Consider the following 6,619-nt stretch of genomic DNA (forward strand, 5'->3'; position numbering starts at 1 on the left):
CGGGGGGGGGGGGGGTCTTCTGGAAGTAAGATGTGACGTAAGAAAAACCAAGCGGAAGTAGTAGACAGAGCAACAGAGTCCACTTCATGATGGTGTAATGACAATATTTATGTAGTCTAAAGGAATGACAACATCAACAAAAGAGCATGTATACAACTCTATGGACTGTGCAGCAGTCACAGTATTTAAATGTCACTCCCTCTTCCCATTGGCTCAAAATGAATTATCCAGAAAATATCCTGCTGCATTCTCACATCAGCTCACTTGGACTTTCTGCAAAAAATGTGGCTGTTTGCTTTCATGCATACAAGCCGTATGACTGGATAGTTTATACAAAACTGTTTTGGTAAGAACAAGTGTGTATAGACCTCTTCTTTTGGTATTTTATTAGTGACAACTGCTCATCTTGATGTTAATATTTGTTCGCCATAACATTTATTTATTTATTTTCCCAATTGGGTCCTTGACGGTCCAAGCTCTTCCTAGATACAAGTGGGAGGCTCAATGGAGAAAAGATTGGGAACCACTGCTCTATCCGACAGAATAATTAGATTCTGTAAGTGTCAAACAGCTTGAAGAATTGACTGATGAGGTTCCATAATTATTTGATTATTGCGCATATTGTGTTCCTGATAACACAAGTATACAGTGCTGCTTGTAGCACCCTGAGGCTGATTTAAAGCTGAAAGAAGCAGAATATTGGAATTCCTGACATGCCAATATTTTTCAACTCACTTTTGCAGGTTGTGAACTCCAATGACAGTATATATTGCCCCCCACAAACAATTGCTATTGGATGTAAGGGAAGATGGGAATTTGAGCAGGAATTTTCTACACTCTAAGTGTGGAGTTATTGGCATTGATACATTTAAGAAGCTGATTCCGCATTTGTTTGGATAAACCATGATGATTGGTCACAGAATTCCCTTTAGAGGTGTCCATCAATTCATTGAGAACCACAAGAATGAACCCTACTTGAGTGCTAGATGTTAAACCAACAGGATTCCTCATCTGAGAATCATGCATGTGCTACATGCTAGTCAGTGCTAATCTAAATGTTGAAATATTTTTCATGCAAAAGTTACTGGATAAATCAGGGATGAATCAAAGTAAAGTATGAGTCATCCTCACAGAGCCATGAATGTCACGCAAATATTCATGGCAATCACTTACTCTGCTCTGGTTGTTTTAGGCATGCTACGAGCATGACTCAAAGTGACCAGCTCAGTTTGACACATAAATAAAGCTAAGCCATTCAAAAGTGCTGCAAAGGAAATAGAGTGCCAAGATCATTTTACTTATTTTGCATTTACATGATTCCAGACTTAAAAAGGAAAACATATATTGGACTTGATTCAAGAGGTAGTTCTCTCTTAATGTAGTTATTAATGTAAATAATGGTTTGTGGACCATCTTAAAATATTAAATATCAGATTTCCCTGCCATGATCGTTTTTCAGATTCCCCATTACATCATTCTTCCAGATACAAGCTGGCACTGATCGGTTATCCCTTTGCAACAGAGCAATTTGTCTTCATCTGTACAGTAAATCAAAGCCCTGAGCTGAAATACTACAAGTAGTAGTTGTGTGGGTGACAAGGTGAAGGGCTTTAGGTCGGTTTTTTTTTTTTATATTGCTTTGGAGTAAGTCAGCATCTCGCCAACATGCTGCAGGAAAATGCAAGGCAGAGGAGATGGTGTTATTTGAAAGGAAAGACTTGTGCTTATGTCTTTTAAATGACATGAAATCTAGATGAACGGCTGCTGCATGAGAAGCGTTGTCGTCATCTTTTCCTCCCTGCTTCCAGTCACTCTACATCTCTCTACCCGTGAGCTCCAGCTCTAAACCATACAGTGTGTTATGCCCGAAAGAGGCCATTTTGCATATTGCATATCAATAAAAAGAATTCAACGCTTGAGCTGGTGTTTTTACTGGGCTTGTGCCGACAAACAGCAGATTGGTGGTTATACAAGCATGCCGTGGTTTGTCATACAGTACGTGTGCTTTATGGGGGTGAGGTTTACTGTAAAGATGTCGTCTGCCTGATAAAGACTTCAACCTGTCAGCCCTTATGAATACGGGAGCAGCCTGTCATTAAACCCATTAATGGTCACTAGAATGGAAACCTATTAAAGAACAATTACAAGAACAGATCTCAGGTTAAATATTGCAATTAGCAGTAGGAATTTTTCTTCCTGGTCTAATTTGAGTTATTTAGTTAATATCCTTATTGTGATGTAACAACATCACAATAGTCATTTCAAAAGGTTGCCTGTCCCTCAGCTGTATCGTACCAAACAGAGAAGGGAGACTACAGTTGTCACGAGGCCTGCAAAGATTAGAGGATTTGTTGCTGCAGACATTTCTGAAGCTAAATAAGCAGGTACATTCACAATTTCTTGGATACAGTGTAGACTCAGCTCTGGCTGAAGGACAGAGAATGAACAAATCAGTTTTTCTTGAGCTTGGCGGAGAAAAAAACGCTTTGTCATGATAACAATGCACATGCAGAGGTGATCTGAAGCAGGTGTATTACTGATATGTCAGTTACAGAAGTTGAATGAATCATACCAATTACGGAAAATTGCCTATTAAAGTCAAATATTTTTCAGGTATTAAGACGATAAAAACACTTAGAGTAGGTTGTGCAGGCTATTGCAAGATCTAATGCAAGGACATTGTTTTCAAGAAGAAAAAAAAATGACTGTCACTATGGTTAGTGTATAATTCTTATTGGCCTTTAATAAAGGTTAATCCTGTTCAAATTGTTAACAGATACCATCCTGACATTTAAGCGTGTTTGTAGTAAGGCAATGCCAATCTTTTGGCCTCTGACGATGAGTTTTATATTCCCACATCTCTGTTGGCAGGCTCAGTGCGTTGGTGACAAGACAAACACAAACAAAACAAAACAAAAAAGCACGATACCATATTATTAATCCACGTTTGTTTGAATCAGAGCGTCACACACATACACACTCATGAGGCTGCTTTTGAATATTTTTCACACTTCTTGAAGTCATCATAATTAGCACTCCCCCTCAGGTTCATGCAAACCCCAATTGTTGCTGTAATCAAGATATTCTTCCTAGCACCTTGTTTTGACATGTTCCTCTCAAATGATGAGTATTTAATCACAGCTGTTACTGCAGGGTCAACCCAGACCCACTATCTGTACTGTACACACTCGCAACACATCTAAGGACCACTTGTCATGCTGAAAATGATGCAACAGAGAGAAAGGCACCCATCAAAAGCCCAGCTCTCTCATATAGGAAATATTGTATTTGAAATCTTCTTGAGAATGGGGCCTGAAACAGAGCTTACAGGCGAGTGGTGAGGTTAAACAGGCGAGGGTAATTGCTGTAACCTATCTGTGTGGAAAAAATGTTTGCTCGTGTTCCCAGTGTACTCGTGTACTCAGTACTCTGATGCACTTAGGCATGAAATTGTTCCCCTTTCCACCCTAGCAAGCCCCCAAGCCCAAGTCCATTGCCTATCCCTAGCCGGACGAGTTGGCCTTTCCGCATGTGTGTCTTTGTACGCCAGGGCTGTCTATTCGCTTTGCTTGTGTGAGTGTTTATTTGAATGTGTTTCTGTTTTCATGTGCGTGTGTTAGTGTGTTTGCAGGGAGAGTGGAGGATGGGTATTGGGTGTCAGCTGGCCCTCTCCATTTCTCTCTGACTGACAGAATAAGCAAGCAACGCTGCAATGATTATGGGCTGCATGGAGAGCCGACGCAGAAGATCACAGAGCATTTCACGCTAAAAGCAGAGAGAGAGACGAAACAGTACGAGAAGCTGATTTGAGGAGTGCAACTCAAGTGCTACTGGAAATGAATCACATTAGCATATATGTTCATTCATACGGTATATTGATAGAGGAGAGTGTGTGTGTTTTCAAGTTGGCTTTTGTTAATGATTGATGATTCAACACATTTCTTGATTGATGACCTTGAGTTGGGGCCATTCCATAAATTAAAGTTCAAATAGTCACATAGGATGAAAAATGTGTCTCCTTTCTTGTGTGTGTATTTGTGTTTCTATATGAGTGCGTCTGTGTATAGAAAACCATAATAGCTTATATATCCTACATGTGTCCTGCTGTGTTATGTGCTCAATAAAATGTGCCCATGGGGATGCATGTTTGCACTACATATTCTAATAGTATGTTCTATAGAAACTGTCAAGGGGAGTACGCACTCTCCATGTTTCCCATGACAATTTTGAGCAGGAAAATTAATCTCAGCAGTTGGCACTCAGTTGTGAAAAAAAAACACGTTCTTTTTCCGCATGGCTGCACTGATAGGTCCCATACTGTTGCTGAAAATGTCATGAAATAAATAAAGCTACGTGAAAGAAATTTTTTAAGTTCACTTTATTGAGCCTAAGAAGTTTTGTGTGACTATATTGGCATTCTAAACCTGTTTTAAAATGTCAATAAAATCTATCTTTGAATTAGCTAACAGCCAACAACCTGCTAGTAATTATTAAACCTGCCAAGATTTCACTTCTAGCAAAAAATAAAGTATCCAATATGGTATTTTTTGAAAGAAACTGTCTGCTTTCACAAGTACAGTCATATTTTTAGGCTAAATAGTGCTGATGAGCCTTCAATCCTAATATAACTTAAACATTTTAATTTTCGAACAAGAACTTGTACGTGCATGATGAGTACATACATGGCATAATTCTTAAAGGCTTAAAATAAAGGTGCTTGGGGAAAAGTTAGCATGGTCCACAGGTGGGTGACCTGCACTGATCACACAAGGTGGTAGGCGAAGATGCCCTCCTTAGCAGTCCCTTAAAATATATCGTCACCAGCTTCACTTAAGTATGTAGTTTAAATATGGCCCTATATGGTGGAATACCCATTGGTTGTGTATGGTGGCATATTCCCCATGAGCATCTGAAAATGGAAACTTGCACTGTGTGCAAAATGCAGCATTTTCATTGCCTGGTACTTTTTGAAGGAAGTTGCATTGGAATGAGCCGACTTGTTTTTCTGTATGACAGCTAGCCTACCTATCATTACCAGGTCCTAATATGATAAGCTAGGCTCGCTAAACAATCGATCGACTGACTCATGAACAGACAAATTTGACACTGGTGCATAAGTAATGTTTTTCTATTGGTTAAAACAGTGACAGCCTTGGCAACGACATTGATTGAAATATTTACAGACAAATCAGTGTTCCAAGCATGGTGTTTTATTTTGATTGGTTAGAAATAAAAAAAGGGTTTAAAAACGTGTATCGGAACTGGGTACACGTTATGCAAAGTGAATGTTCCAGACCTAAAATTATGAATTTCTCCGAGTTCACAAAAAGTTATATAGTTAACTAGTTTGTAGTTAGCTCATATTTGAGGCTGAGGTTGGACCTTCACGGTTCCTATTTTTCTATCCATTAAAAAAAAAGAAACTAACTGTACACAGTAAAACATAGCTGGATAGGATAGATGACTCACTCAAGAGCTTGTAGTCTGATTTATGGAAAATCATTGAAACAAGATTGATTGGATATGAAATGATCTCTCCCGAGAGGCAATAAATGGGAACGACATAGAAGGACTTGATACTAGATTAAAGGACTTGTTAAAGGCAATTATTTTATGGTCAAGGCATGGATGTCCCCTCGTAAGAGAGATGTTTTCTACCTGAAGATGATCAGCGGATGGAGAGGGTGAAGAGGGGGAGCAGGAATAAAGGAGGGCCGGATGATGGCCTAATGGAGTGGATGAGCAATTGCGTCGATGACTCAGGATGAAGGGATGGCACTCATTTGATGAATGGATGATGGAGGGGAGCGAGCTGGGAGGGAGATGGATGTGATATGATAGAGAGGACTAGTCTTTAAATGCTACATCATGTGGTAGCAATTTCTTTACCCCCTTTCTCTCCTTAAGGTGCATTTTTTTTTGTTTATTTCTTGCTGCTTTATCTTTTTTTGAACATTTACTTCCTCTCCTCTTTCCGTATTTTCTCAGCCTGACTTCCCTTATCTTTGAGCTTTTATTTTCTCACTTTGCCTTCCTCCTCTTTTATGCGTCCTCCTTCCTTCCTTTCCCCTCCATTCATCACCCCAATCTCTCATCTCCTCCCCCATCTCATCTTCTTTCTTTTCCCTAATGCCTTCTTAATATCTGCATCCATGGCTTTCTTACCCTTCCTCCATTTTCTCAACCATGCCTCCGATCTTTATTCCACTACATTTGTCTAACCTCTCTGCCTTACTCTAATAGCTGTCATGTGTAATTTCTCCCCCTCCTCTGTCCTCATCTCCGTGCGACCTTTATCTCACTACCTCGATGTCAACCCCTCCTCCAAACAATAACATTTCGGCTCTCTCTCGCTGCACTGTTCCCTCTCCTCTTCTGTATCAAACAGCTCCTTGCCTCCCATCTTCAGCCCTCTCTCGCTCTCTTGTAAGCGGGGCAGGTGGCACTGCAAGTACATGCTTTCAGTGGGACATGCCTGCGCTCAGATTTAAATAGATAATGGCAGAGCCTGAGCGCTTGTTGGGCTCTCTGAATAATGCAGGAGATCCTGAAGGCATTGTTGCCGGGCCTCACTGATGGTGACATGCATATGCCAGCTCCCAAGCCTGCAATATTGATA

This window comes from Symphodus melops, assembly GCF_947650265.1.
Source record: "Symphodus melops genome assembly, chromosome: 18".
NCBI lineage: Eukaryota > Metazoa > Chordata > Actinopteri > Labriformes > Labridae > Symphodus > Symphodus melops.